Below are 15740 nucleotides of genomic sequence, written 5' to 3' on the forward strand. Positions count from 1 at the left end.
AAAATAACAGGCTAATTATTTACAGACAGATTAAAAACTAAGCTCAATAAAACATTAAAAGTATTAAAAACTACATACATATTAGAAAAAATATATAGGCAAACTTCATCTTAACCTTAGAGAGCATTCTTATAAGCAAAGATATAAAAGCCATAAAGTTAAAACATTTGGCTACATAAAGGTTCAAATAGTTTGAATAATGGAAAGATTATAAATAAAATTCAAAAATGAGAGACTGAGAGAAAGTATTTCCAACATCTTCAATAGAGAAGCAATTAACAATCAATATAAAGGACCTCTAGAAATCAAAAAGAACTGTAAAAAGTTACTAAAAGCAGACAGAAATTTATGAAAGAAATGGGTCAGTGAATATTTTAAAAACATGCTGAAATTCCACTGCAATTGGTAGTATGCAAATTTTTAAAGTAAGGAGTCACAATTCTTATCTAACGGGCAAAAATTTTAAAAATCAGAATAATATTCTTTTGATAAGGGTGTGGGAAAATAGACTGATTAATGAGACAGTAAATTGGAACAGGCTTTTTGAAGTATTATTTCTCAGTATTTATCAAAATTTTATTTGTCCATATTCTTATACCCACAAAATCCACTTCTAGGATTATATGCTACAGAAACTCTCATAATATCCACATAGAAGACTGTTCACTACTGTATTTTAGGGCAAATGTATGACCAAGAATAGTAGATAAATGAATAATGGGTATATAATACTATACAATATATAGTATACAATGAGTACAATATATAGTATACAATAAAAGTATATAATACTATACATGTGATTTTTGTAGTGGAAAAATATTTACTGGTGTAGAAAGATTGAAAAGATATATTAGTAAAGACAGAAAATTGTTATGTATAAGCATACACAGGAAAAGGTCAAGATGTAGACACAGCAAACTGTTAAACAGTAGTTACTTCTCAGCAAGGAGGTGAATTGGGAGGAAGTTAAGATCAGCTTTCATTTTTATTATGTATATTTTTTATTGCTTGTTTTTTTTTTTAATGGGAATATGTGGAGACCAGCAGAAATGATAGAGGCAGAACAAGTTTTCACAGTGGTAAAAACTGTGTGCTTAACCAAGATCAAATAAATAATTTGGTCATTCAAAACAAAGGTATACTCGATGGCAGTGTGCACAGTTCCCTAGAGCTTTTTGTGCATGGATGAGCTTATTCCGGTAAGGTAGGGTAGAGGGCCTTGCTACTCAGATCAACCTTGTTCCTCTCTTTACACTCAGGCTTTTTCTCCTAACAACTCAGAATGTCACATCTCAGCCCCATTCTCTGCCTTACACAATGAAGTAACCACCCTGTGTCTCCCCATCATCTAAATCCAATCTTCCTGCTACTGATGTCAGATTTCTAATTCTCCCACCTCCAGATTTGCTTTCCATATTACATAAAGACTTTCCAAGCAGCAGACCTGGCCATAGTACGATGGCATGTATAATTTACCACTTGTAGAATTGTTATAAATATAGAAGAAAAACACTTAAAAAGAATAGGTATTAGAAGAATTGCCACAGGAAATGAAAAAAAGGTAAACAAATAATACTGTATATGCTCAAGAAACTAAAGAGGGAAAAACCTATCTGAAAAGGAGAACTTTGTGAGAAGGGATATGAAAGTAAAGAGGAAATAAAGATAGTGAAAACAAGGTACCAGATTTCACAAAAGAAACAAAAGTTAATAATACAAATACCATAGAAATAAACGCAATATAGAAACACAAAAACAATGTAATACAATTTATAACACAATCGGGAACATAGAAGAAAGGCTGATAAAAATCTGAAAACTGCCAGGCGCGATGGCTCACGCCTATAATCCCAGCACTTTGGGAGGTCAAGGCGGGCGGCTCACGAGGTCAAAAGATCGAGACCATCCTGGCTAACATGGTGAAATCCGTCTCTACTAAAAATACAAAAACAAAATTAGCCGGGCGTGGTGGTGGGCACCTGTAGTCCCAGCTACTCGGGAGGCTGAGGCAGGAGAATGGCGTGAATCTGGGAGGCAGAGCTTGCAGTGAGCAGAGACTGCGCTATTGCACTCCAGCCTGGGCGACAGAGGGAGACTGTCTTAAAAACAAAAAAAAGAAGAAAAAAAAATCTGAAAACTTAAATAGCAAAAACAAAGATGCAAAAGTAATTTAAAAGATAGATATGTAAGAGAGACCAAATAAAATTGGCATAAACTTCACTAACCCTGAGAGTCAAGCAAATCAATCAGAAGATATTTAAAAATTAAATAGAAGGAAATGTTCCTGAAATAAAGGAATACCTGGGTCTGAGGATCAAAGGATTCATCGTGTTTCAGGAAAAGGTAATTCATTCCAGCAATCAATTTGATATATTCTGGTGATGCTGTTTACCTTTAAGAATAAAAATGAAAACTATATGAGCATTCAGTCAGAAAAAGCAATTCACTTGCATAGGAGGAAAATTCGACTGACCTCAGATTTCTTCATACCAACATTTAGTATCCAAAAATTGTGAGTCAAAAGATTATAGACAGCCCTTCTTAAGGGATATAAAACTTCTCTATAACCAATTCCCACCAAACAAGTGCTATAATCAAGAGAACTTGAGAAAGGAAGAATTCATGACATAAAAGTATTGTTTGCACTGAATTGATTAAAACATAGAAGTAAGGCTCGACAATTGTGCAAATTTATAAACACTGAAATGTATAAATAAGAGTATAGCTAAGAAAAAATGGATGCTGGCAGAAAAAAATGATATCAGAAAGAAGGATGTATGTGCCAATTTCCTAACCATTCATATCAGAGTTAAAATATATTATTTATTCCTAATGTTCCAAGTTTTCTTCTGATATCATTTTTTCTTCTGTCTGATAAACCTACTTTAGCAGTTCTTTCAGAGCAAGTCTACTGGCAATAAATTATTTTCTAGTTTTTCTTCATCTGTGGTCTCTATTTTACCTTCATTTCTGAAAGATATTTTCACTGTATATAGAGTTCTAGGTTGACATTTTTTTCTCTCAGCACGTTAAAAATATTGCTTCACTTTCTTCTGACCTTCATGGTTTCTGTGAGAGATGAACAGTCATTAGAATCATAGTTCAGCTATAAGTAATGAGTTGTGCTTCTCTAGCTGCTTGCAAGCTTTTTTTTCTTTGTCTTTAATTTTTAACAGTTTGCTTTTGATGTACCTAAACATATTTCTTTAGGATTATCTTCTCTGGGTTTCCCTGAGTTCCATGAATCCATAGGAGCTACACAAAAATTTTGCCAAATTTGAGGACTTATAAACATTTTTCTTCAAATATTTTTTTTCTACAAAATATTTCTCCTCCTTCTGAGACTCTGATGACACAAGTATTAGACATTGTGGTAGAGTTCCATAGATCCCCAAGTCTGTATTTGTTTTCTTTTTCATCTTTTTCCTCTCAGTTGTACAATTTCTATTTTTCTTAGAATTCACCCTTTCCACTACCATCTCCATTCTGCTATTGAAACCATCTGGTGAGGTTTTTATTTTGATTGTTATGTTTTTCAGTTTAAAATTTCTATTTGGATGTTCTTTAAGTCTTCTATTTATTTGCTAAAATTATCTTTCATTCAACTCATTTCAAATGTATTCACTCTTTCTTCTTTTAAAGACTTTGTCAGAAAATTTTAACATTTGTGTCATCTCAGCATTGGCTTCCATTGACTATCTTTTCCCATATGAGTTGAGATTCTTCTTATTCTTAAGGTACCAAGTTACTTTAGATCCTATCACAGCCGTTTGAATAATATGTTATAAGACTCTGGGTCTCATTTAAATCCTATGGAGAATGCTGAAATTTTTGTTTTGTTATAGCAGCTGATTCAGTCAGATTCAGGCCACAAATTCCAACTGACTTTTTCCGGGTTGTAGTGGCAATAATGGTTTGGGTTGGTTTTTTTTCCCCTCAAAGCATTTGTAGTGCTATTCTAATTGGTCTCATGTTTATGTCACCCAGTGGCCAATATGGAAATTAAGTGATGATCTATTCCTTAGTTCAGACCTCAAAGTCTCTGATACGTTGTTTAGAATCAGATCTGTAAGTGGGTAGCTAAGGAGTGAGCCTGAGAGTTCATAAGCTACTTTCAGGGAGTCACTTCCCTGAGCTCCTTTCTCACCACATCTTGCTGATACTCTTCAGTTTCCTGGGGCTCCCCTTTCAGTCCTCTGGCCAAAGAGCTGGGGCTTCAATTATCCTGCTCTACCATGCTCTTCCAACAACTGTCCTACATATGAGGCCACTTGGTGGGAGGATAAAAAGAGGGGAAAAAAAGCAATGAGTGTTCATATCACTCTACTGAGATCAAGCTTCTCCAAATGAAGAGGAAGGGACCCCCTGACTCAGACTTTTAGCCCCTTGCAGGTCCCAGTAGGTCACTGCTGTCATTGCCACAGGGTTGCCTGGGGACTATGGTACAAGGAAACATAGAGAAAAAGAAAATAAAAATGATGGATTGCCCTCACTGTCTCTGGATATAAAGTGATGCCTCCCACCCCCAGCCCCACTTCATACTGCTTAAGTCGAAAGTATAGGGCTTCTTCTGGAGCTTTGTCTGTACTTTGTTCCTTATCCATGCCACGTCTATGTCCAGGTTTTGAGTTTCAGGCTACCTTGAATCCATGCCAAAGGACAGCGGTAAAAATATAAAATAAAAATTAAAAAATAAATAAACTAACTAGCAGTTCATAAAACTTTAAAGTCTGGTCTTCTTCCCAATCTTCTTGCTACTATTTACTTTTCAGTGTCCTTATATCGTTGTTATATGCATTATGTCCAGGTTTTGAAGCTGTATTTAATGAGTTAGCTGTATTCAGTGTGTACTCAGAGATGGGAGGAGTGTGCTTACTCCATCATACCTAAAATTAAAACTCCAGAATATATTATTTAAATTTGATATATATAGAAATAGAGTTTAAAGTGTATATTTATTTAAAGTCTTAAATGTAACCAGTGGAAAAACTAAAATACGACTGAAACGCTTTTATCTCATCCAAAGGTAATGGTATTATAAGGAAACTATAGACTAATATCCCTTATAACCATAGATATAAAAATGTTAACAATACTTCAGTCAGTTGAAATATATTAAAAGGATAATACATCATAATCCAGTGTGGTTTATCCTAGTAATGTGAAGTTAGTTTAACCTTAGAAAAACAATGAGTCATCATATCAATTGTCTAAAATGGAACTCACCATATGATCATCTCAATAGATGCAGAAAAAAGTTTTCATAAAATTCAACACACATTTGTAATTGAAATAAAAAACTTGCAGCAAACTAGAAATAAAATAAAAGCTCTTCAGTCCAATAAAAGGCATCTATAGGGGCTAGGCACGGTGGCCCATGCCTGTAATCCCAGCACTTTGGGAGGCCAAGATGGGCAGATCACGAGGTCAGGTGTTCAAGACCAGCCTAGCCAACATGGCGAAACCCCATCTCTGCTAAAAATACAAAACTTAGCCGGGCATAGTGGCAGGCGCCTGTAGTCTCAGCTACTCAAGAGGCTGAGGCAGGAGAATCGCTTGAACTGGGGAGGCAGAGATTGCAGTGAGCGGAGATTGTGCCACTACACTCCAGCCTTGGTGACAGAGCAAGACTCTGTCTCAAAAAACACAAAAGCATCTATGAGAAAACTAAAGACAGTATCATACTTAATGGCAAAACACTGAATGCTTTTATTCTAAGATCTAACAAGGCAGGGATGCTCTCTCTCATCATTCCTATTCAACATTGTATGAATGTTCTTATCAATATAATATAAGGCAAGAAAAATAATGAAAAAACTGAAAAGGTATAACATTGGAAAGAAAATAAAACTGTTCAAATCCAGCAGAGTCTCAAAAAAAATTAAAAATAAATAAATAAATAAATAAAACTGTCTTTATTCACAGACATTATTGTCTATGTAGAAAATTCTAAGAAATCTTCAAAACATCTACTAGAACTAATTGCAAGGTCACAAGATTCAAGGTCAACATATCAGTAACATTTTCATATATAAGTAGTGAATAGTTGGAAATTTTAAACAAATGTCATAAAAATATAGTAAAAATATGAAAAACAGAGGAATAAATTTAACAAAATATTTGTAAAACATGTAGACAGAAAATTACTAAACATTACTGAGAGAAATTAAAGACAACTGGATAATGAAAAGATATATTATGGTCATAAATCAAAAGATTCAAAATTATTAAAATATCAATTCTCCCCAAATTGATCTATAGATTCAACAGAATTCCAAAATCCAGCAGTGTTTTCCACAGAAATTACAAGAAAATTCTAAAACATACGTAGAAAGGCAAACCAACTAGGACAGCCAAAATAAAAGAAAAAGTCAAGCTGAAAGTCTTTTGAAAAAGAAAAATAAAGTCGGAAGTCTTACACTCAGGCTTAATATAAAACTTACACTTAGACTTAGTATGAAGCTCAAGTAATCAAGACAGTCTGGTATTGACATGAAAATCAATGGAACAGAATAGTGAGTCTAGAAATAGACCTACACCTATATGGCCTATTGATTCCCACCAAAGGTGCCAGTGTATTTCACTCTGGAAAGGCTACCATTGTCAACAAATAGTGCTGGGAAATTGGATATTTATATGCCAAAAGAAGAGAGACAAATTTAATCCTCATCTTCACACTATATCCAAAATTTAACTCAGAAAGGAACACAGACCTAACTGTAAGGGTTAAAACTAAAAATTTCTGGAATAAAACAGAAGAGAAATCTTTGATACCTTGGGTTACACTTAATTTCTTTAAAAAGCATAAATTATAAAGGCAAAAATTAATAAATTGGACTTCAAAATATTTAAAAGTTTGCTTTTCAAAAGATATCATTCAAAAAATAAAAAGGCAAGCCACAGACACTGGGAGAAAATATTTGCAAAACATATAGCTGATAAAGGATCTGCTTCAAGAATATATAAAAAATTTTTACAACTCAGTAAGACAAACCAATAAAAATTGGACAAAAAAATTCAAGTAAACACTTCATCAAATAATATCTATCCGTGATAAGTAAGTACATGCAAAGATGCTCAGCAACATTGGTCGTTAAGGAAATGCAAATTAAAAACGCACTGAAATACTACAAAACACTCACTAGAATTTTTTTTAAAAGACAATACCCATCTTGGTTTTGTGTTGCTATAATAAAAATACCTGAAATGGTAATGTATGAATAACAGAAATTTATTTTGTCACAGTTCTGGGGACTGGGAAGTTCAAGATTAAGGTGCTGGCAGGTTCCTTGTCTAGTAAGGGTCTTGTCTTTGCTTTCAAGGTGGTACCTTGAATGCTGTATCCTCCAGAGAGAAGGAACACTGTGTCCTCACATGGTAGAAGAATGAAAGAGAATGAACCCACTTCTGGAAGCCATGTTTATAACAGACCTAATCCATTCTTGAAAGAAGAGCCCTCATGACTCAATCACCTCCCAAAGACCATCCCTCCCAATACTATTGCGTTGGGCATTCAGTTTCCAACACATGACTTTGGGGACACATTCAGCAGATAGCAATACAAAAGGCTGGTGAAAATGTGGAGCACCTGGATCACTCACATAATGCTGGTGGCAATACAAAATGGTAGAGTCACACAAAGTGTTTGTCAGTTTCTTAAGTTAAAAATTATACTCTTTTTTTTTTTTTTTTTTTTAAGATGGAGTCTTGCCCTGTCATCAGGCTGGAGTGCAGTGGCGCAATCTAGGCTCACTGCAACCTCCGCCTCCCAGGTTCAAGCAATTCTCCTGCCTCAGCCTCCTGAGTAGCTGGGACTACAGGCATGCGCCACCATGCCCAGCTAATTTTTGTATTTTTAGTAGAGACGGGGTTTTACCATGTTGGCCAGGATGGTCTCGATCTCTTGACCTCGTGATCCACCCACCTCAACCTCCCAAAGTGCTGGGATTACAGGCATGAGCCACCACACCCGGCCCAAGTTAAATATACTCTTATAATACAACTCAACAGGCTCACTCCTAAGCATTTACCCAAGAGAAATAATAACATACACACAGACAAGACATGTACTTGAATGTACATGAATAGCCTCTTTATTCATTTATAGCCAAAAAGTTGTAAACACCCCAAATGTTCATCAACTAGTGAGTATAAACGAATTGTTGTATAGCCATACCATGATACATTGTGTGAAAAAAGCAAGACACAAAAGACTGCACACCATATGAGTCTATTTATATAAAATTCTAGATAGGGTAAAACTACAATGACCAAAAGTTATTTAGTGGTGCCAGGAACAAGAGATAGGGAGAAGCAATTGACAGGAAAGGAGTGGGAGAGAACTTTCTGGAAGGATTGATATGTTTTATATTATGATTGTGATAATTATACAGCTGTACTACATGCTTGTTAAAACAGAATTACAAATGTAAAATTGGTCAATTTTGTTGTATGGAATTTACTTAATTAAAGATGATTTTTTAAGAACAGAAAAATTTTCAAAAGGTCATATTCCACCATAATATTCATTCCATAACAGAAGTCTAATTTCAAAAACAGGCTGCTTTATATTATTCATAGATAATTATTACAACCTTGTGTATTAGTCTCTTCTCCCATTGCTATAAAGAAATGCCTGAGACTGGGTAATTTACGAAGAAAAGAGGTTGAATTAGCTTACAGTTCTTCAGGCTTTAAAGGAAGCACAGCTGGAGAGACCTCAGAGAGCTTTTACTCATGGCAAAAGGCAAAGCTGAAGCAGGTATGTTCATATGGCTGAAGCAGGAGGAAGAGAGAGGGGAGGCTTTACACACTTTTAAACAACCAGATCTCATGAGCACTCACTCATGATCAAGCAGCTCCAAGGAGGAAATCAGCCCCATGATCCAATATCACCTCCCGCCAGGCCCACCGCCAACACTGGGGATTACACGCAGTGAATGAACAGTTGGAAATTACAATTAAACATGAGATTTGGGTGGGGACACAGATCCAAACCACATCAACTTGGAAAACATCAGAATCCACCAAAAACTATTCTAATAAAAATAATATGAGAATTCAGTAAGGTGATTATGAAATCAATACACAAAAAATTGAGCTTTATTATATGCAAATAATTAGTAGAAAGGTTACTTATAATAAGAACATCACATTCCAAAAGTTTATAAAATATGTATGTAATAGCTATATAAAGAACCTTTAAATCACTCCCAAAGGAAAAAAAAATAAGTAACTGTAAAAGGATACTCTGTTCTTGGTTAGGAAAACTCTGGGTTAAAACTCTTTTTTTATTGAACTATAAGTTAATTATAATCTCAATCAGTGGTATTCCAATGGAAATGAAAGTTTATGTGTATACTTCAGTTGTTAAGTCACAATAAATTCCATTCCCATCAAAGATGTATATGCTAAAAATAAAGCCATAAAGTTTAGGAAAAAATACGTTTTTTTATCCTAGGGTTGGGAAGATCTATCTAAGCATAAATAAAATTCAAAATTCAGACATAAAAACTTATAAATTTGACTACGTAAAAATCTTAACTCTCTGTGATGCAAAAATTTATTGTAACCAAATTTAAATGATAGATGACAAAGTAGGTAAAAATAAATCTGCAACACAAATGACGAAAGGCTAATTTCCTTAGAATTAAAACAGCTCTTACAATTTAATTCTTTCTAAAAAGACAACCAACCAATAGAAAATATGACAAATATGAAAAGTAATAAATAAAGAGGAAAACGTGCAAAGTGGCCCATAAAAATAAGAAGATGCGCAACTTCACTTATAATTAAAGAAATGCATGTTAAATAGAAATGAGGGGCCAATTTTCAGATAGACAAGAAGCCAAATTTTTGTTAATGTTTAGCATGTCCACAGTACACCTAATGCAGTAAGAAACAGAACACAGAGCTTTATAACTATGGGACAAGAAGAGTTGCCTTACATGGAAGTAATACACTGAACCCCAGTGGGTCCTCTGCTCTGCCCCAGTGGGGTGACAGGCAGGGAGTACAAAGCCCTGGGTACCTTAAACCTAAAGCAAAGAACTCCAAGTTCACCTCCAAGAGGCATAAGGAAAGCACTGGGAAACTGCGTTCTCACTTTCATTAAGCTGTACTGCAGTAGTTCTCCAACTTGAGCCACCATCAAAATCAGCTCAAGATCTTGTTAAACCTAGATTCCTGGGCCCTGCCACCAGAGCTTCTGATTCAGATTTAATATGGGACTTGAGAACTTGCATCTCTAACAAGTTTCAGGTGATGCTACTGCTGCAGCTCCAGGTGTTGACAGTTGAGACCCACGGGTCTAGTCAGTACCCTTTCCCTTTCTTGCTAGCTGTTTTAGTAGTAAATTGAAGTCAAAGCAACATTGATCAGTCTCTTTTTTGAGACCAAGTTTCACTGTGTTGCCCAGGCTGGAGTGCAGTGGCATGATCTCGGCTCACTACAACCTCCGCCTCCAGGGTTCAAGCGATTTTCCTGCCTCAGCCTCCTGAGTAGCTGGGACTACAGGCGCACATCACCACGCCCAGCTAATTTTTGTATTTTTAGTAGAGATGGGGTTTCACCATGTTGGCCAGGCTGGTCTCAAACTCCTGGCCTCAGGTGGTCTGCCCACCTGGGGCTCCCAAAGTGCTGGGATTACAGGCGTGGGTCACCGCACCCAGCCCAGAGTCTCATTCTTCCCTGTCAATCTTCAAAAATAGACCAGTCCTCTGTCATCTGTCTTCTGGCTTAGCTGACCAATGTTGGTAAAGACATGGATAAAAAAGGTTTTCCAGGCCAGGTGCGGTGGCTCATGCCTGTAATCCAAGCACTTTGGGAGGCTGAGGCAGGCACTTGAGGTCAGGAGTTCAAGACCAGCCTCACCAACATGGTGAAACCCCATCTCTATTAAAAATACAAAAATTAGCCAGGCTATAGTGGCGCGCCTGTAATCCCAGCTACTCCGGAGGCTGACACAGGAGAATTGCTTGAGCCTAGGAGGCAGAGGTTGCGGTAAGCCATTATAGCACTACTGTACTCCAGTCTGGGTGAAAGAGTGAAACCCTGTCTGAAAAGAAAAAAACAAAGCTTTCCCAGTGCTAGCGGGAGAATAAATATATGCAGTCCTTTTTAATTTGGCAATATTTCTCAAAATTCATATGCCCAGAAATTCCATTTCTAAGAATTTCTCCTGCAATATACATACTCTCCCCAAATGCAAAAACATTGTATGTACGATGATGTTTATTGTAGCATTATGATAATTATTGCTTCTATGAAAATAGAAGCAACTTAAAGCCAGTCAATTGGGAATCATTTAAGAAAAATAAATTAGGATATCTCTCAGGACAATACTTTGTAGCCATTAGGGTAAATACAGTAGATTTATCACACTGAAGCAGAAATATGATGACAATGTATAATAAAGCACAAAAGGTAGATTACAGAATAGACATAGAAAGTGATCCTTTTTGTCAAATTAAAAAGATATATCTTATGTATATAAGGTTTGACATACAATATGTATAATGTGATTGCTATGGTCTGAATGTTTATGTCCTCCCAAAATTCATACATTGAAACCTAACTCCCAAAATCATGATATTAAGAGGTGGAGCTTTGGAAGGTGATTAAGTGATGAGGGCAAAGCACGTGGGAATAATGCCCTGATAAAATAGACCTCGGAGAGCCTTTCTGCCCTTCCTTCCACCTTGTGTGGACACAGCAAGAAAACAGCTATCTATGAAGGAAGCAAGCCTTCAACTGACACCAAATCTTCCAGCACCTTGATCTTGGACTCCCCAGCCTCCAGAACTGTGAATTTCTATTGTTTAAGCTACAATCTATGGCATTTTGTTATAGCAGCCTGACTGAAATAAAGCAGCGATATAAATAAAGACATGATTGATACATATGTACATAATATGCACACATGTGTGTATACAGAGAAAAGATTTTTGAAAAGCTCCCAACAGAGCTAGCCTAGGAAAAGGGGAATGGAGTTTCAAAAGCAGTGAAACTGCATAGCTAGGGGAAGAATAGCTATGACATCAGATGACATCTGCTTTGCAATTTTGCTGTTTGAATTATTTTACAACAAGCCCATATACCCTATTTATTTTTTAAAAAAATTTTAAAAGCAAAGCAACCAACTTAATTCCACCAGTGCTTCAACATTGATTATAGATGCTTGGCAGGATCTCTAACTGGGAACATTTTTTTGCCTATGGTGTATAACTGAAATTAATAAAACTATGCCTCACAGAAAAAGATAAAAATAAAATAGAAAATAGATAATACTTATTGTAAATGGAGAGGCCCTTTTCTCCTGTCATGCCCTGTTCTTTGCCCCCCACATTAATTCTCCAATGTCTTAAAGAAAATTTAGCATCATTATATAACCTAAAATGTAAGTGTTTATTTTACATGTCTATGATTTCACTTACAGACTGACTCAAGAGTTCCTTCAACAATTCCTTCAATAACTATGAATTGAGTTGCCGTGACTGATGATACCTACCTCATGTTGTCTCCATCTCTATAAATTCTGGGGAAAGCCTGTACCAGCAACAACAGTATATTATGCCAGTAGAGATGACAGTATACATGCCAGTGTATGACAATAACACTGGGGACCTAGAACCTCTCTCGTGGCAAGGGTGGACCTGAAATTAGCATTACTTAAGAGAAAATAAGAAATTACCAACTCGTAAAGGAAAACTAATAAATTATGCTGTGGGATTAATATTCAGGACTTTCTGGCAGCTAGGTCAACCTGGCATTTTGATATGCAAACCTACTGCTGTAAAGAATAAAGCCGGATCTCAGGGGAGAGAGAGCAAGGCTAGAGATACAATCCAATCTTAAACTTCTCTTTACAGTCATGAAAACTTCAGCCATGAGATAAATATTTATATGTTCTGGATTTTTTTAAGTAAAAGGTTTCACAAAGCCATAGTGGAGCAATATCTTACATTATTCCTCAACCTAAATGAAGAAAATAAGATTAGGAATTCCAAAGGACGACACATTTTCTCAATCCTCCAAAAGGATATAGTGGAGATATTATTGCAGTTTTTCAGTTGCTCCATGAAGAGGTGCTAATATTGTCCTCTGTAAAGATTCTGTCATTTGAAGGAAATTGTAAAACTGGACCAACATCAAAATGTATTCAAAATTTAATGTATCAAGCAATGTGAACTATGAAGCTTCTTTAATGCTGGAGCCACTTATTATTTTTCCTTAGGAAGGCAAAAATGTCATGGCCAAGTGCCAATGAACATAACATTTCGGTGAGGTTCCTAATTGATTTCAGCACCCGCTGATAATCTTTCTCCACTGCACCCACTCTAAGTGTTTTCCTTAGTCATCTTCAGACAAGCTGAAAATCTTCTCAGTTTTCTAATTTTTCTACATCTACCCAACTAGTTAATCTGATGATAGCCCCATCATTTGGGATGTATAATTGGTTATCATTACACCCTTGCAATTGTGTACAGGAACAAGGATGGAACTGGGAAAGTCACAGAAAAGCAAGTGAACTACAAATGAAAGACAGAGATTCGGCCGGGCGCGGTGACTCACGCCTGTAATCCCAGCACTTTGGGAGGCCGAGGCGGGCGGATCACAAGGTCAGGAGATCGAGACCACAGTGAAACCCCGTTTCTACTAAAAATACAAAAAAAATTAGCCGGGCGCGGTGGCGGGCGCCTGTAGTCCCAGCTACTCAGGAGGCTGAGGCAGGAGAATGGCGGGAACCCGGGAGGCGGAGCTTGCAGTGAGCCGAGATTGCGCCACTGCACTCCAGCCTGGGCGACAGAGAGAGACTCTGTCTCAAAAAAAAAAAAAAAAAAGAAAAAGAAAAAAAAAAGAAAGACAGAGATTCAACCAATGCAAAAAGACTTTCTAACTAATACTCCCAGCTAAAATATTGTGTCCCTGGCTTTCTCTACGGGACTTAAAGTGCTTTACAGGATTATCAAATGAATCACCCAAACATCCTTGCACAAGAGTAGGGAGAAAGTACTATAATAGACACTTAATGGATTGGAAAAACTGTACCGCAGAAAGGTTAAGTGATGTACCAAATACTGCAAAGCGAGTCAGGGTGAGAACAGAAAACAGACTTCAATGACCCTGATCTGGTCACCATTCCTAGCTGAATAAGGACCTTTGTTTGTCTGTTTTAACTTTCTCCATGTAATAGGTATTACCAACGCATTTAACATTCTCCCTATTGACTGCTATTTGTTGTTTCTCTTTTGTTCCTTTTTATGTTCAATCCAGAATAATGGAAATGATGCCAGTAATATTTGAATAGCATTATATCTCACAAAGTGCTTTTATGCTCATGATCTATTCTAAGTAGGAAAACACTATTTCTACATTCTATATCCCCTAATCCCTGACTCCAGCTGACCTGAATTTTTTTTTTTTTTTTTAGACAGAGTCTTGCTCTGTTGCCAGGCTGGAGTGTAGTGGCATGATCTCAGCTCACTGCAAGCCCCGCCTCCCGGAGGTGAGGTGTTTTTTTAGTAGAGACGGGGTTTCACCATGTTGGCCAGGGTGGCCTCGATCTCTTGACCTCAGGATCCACCCACCTTGGTCTCCCAAAGTGCTGGGATTACAGGTGTAAAGGATTTCTTTTTAGCCATTATTTTATTTAAAGACACCAGGACAACTATGACATCATTTGTTCTTCTATTTAGCAAACATATATTAGGCACCACTGTCTGCAAGATAATGCTAACTACTAAAGATATGAACATAATTAAGATATAGTTCTTCACTGAAGGAGATAAGGTCTAAACATGGAAATAATTTACAAATATAGTATCACAGGTGCCCCAGTTGAGGGACCAACAAAATGATATTTCTCTTGGAATATCAATGAGGGAGAAATGTGCTCTGCTTGGAAGAGCCAGAAAAGGCAACTGTGCCGAATGGTGTCCATATATCCTTTTCCCCACCATGTCATCTCTCCACCTAGTCTGTACCCTAAGAAGCTAACTGTTGTAGATAGATGGTATCACCCATGCTCTTTTGCCTGCCCTCGAACTTTTGGTTGCTTGTGGCAGTGGGTGGCCCCAGCAGGAGATGAGAGGACGTGCAAAAATAGGATGGTGCATTTGTTTTCCATTAAGCTTCCATCCTTACTCTAGAGCATTTCACCATCTTTTCTATTAGTTAACCTCTTGTGAATATTTTCTCTATTAAGAGTTTCAAGAACAATGACCTAATGGATTTAGAGTGACAAGTTATTAAGAAAGGAAGATCTAGTAAGCAGGGAGCCTCATTAGTGTTGGGATTAAATTCATGAGCTAGAACACGAGCAGCGGTAGCTCAGGATGGAAAGGAGATAACTGAATTGCGAGGGATTTTTGGAAGTTGAATTGCCAGGCCAAATAACCAACTGGACATTGAAGAGGATGAGAGAATGAGTGAAGCTGAAGTTCACTGCCAGACTATTTGTAAAAGATACAGTCCCTTAAAAAATTAAAGATAATTTGGCATAAATGCTGCCATCTGTTCATTAAGTCTCTTGCCCTTGCATTTGGCAGCAAATCAATAGCTACCTCCAAGGGAGCTTGTACAGCAAACTCGGAGGGCAGAATACACACCTGAGCACATGTATCCTTTTTGGGTGCACTTACTGCACATGTATGCAGCCACCACAGCCCCTTGTGGGGCTGTGCAGCACCATCCAGGAGAGAAAGGAAAATCACGATGTCTTTGGAGTCCAATTTTTT

At 36.8% G+C, this 15740-nt stretch overlaps 1 long non-coding RNA gene across 1 annotated transcript in view; it reads right to left on the minus strand.

Moving 5' to 3' along the window:
- The window catches only part of LOC106997295 (uncharacterized), a 294922-nt gene that overhangs the window by 200244 nt on the left and 78938 nt on the right, over positions 1-15740 (minus strand). Inside the window, exon 5 of the long non-coding RNA XR_013414949.1 lies at positions 2305-2395. This is a non-coding gene — a long non-coding RNA (uncharacterized LOC106997295). The remainder of the gene's footprint in view (positions 1-2304; positions 2396-15740) is intronic.

This window comes from Macaca mulatta, chromosome 3 (assembly GCF_049350105.2).
Source record: "Macaca mulatta isolate MMU2019108-1 chromosome 3, T2T-MMU8v2.0, whole genome shotgun sequence".
NCBI classification, from domain to species: domain Eukaryota; kingdom Metazoa; phylum Chordata; class Mammalia; order Primates; family Cercopithecidae; genus Macaca; species Macaca mulatta.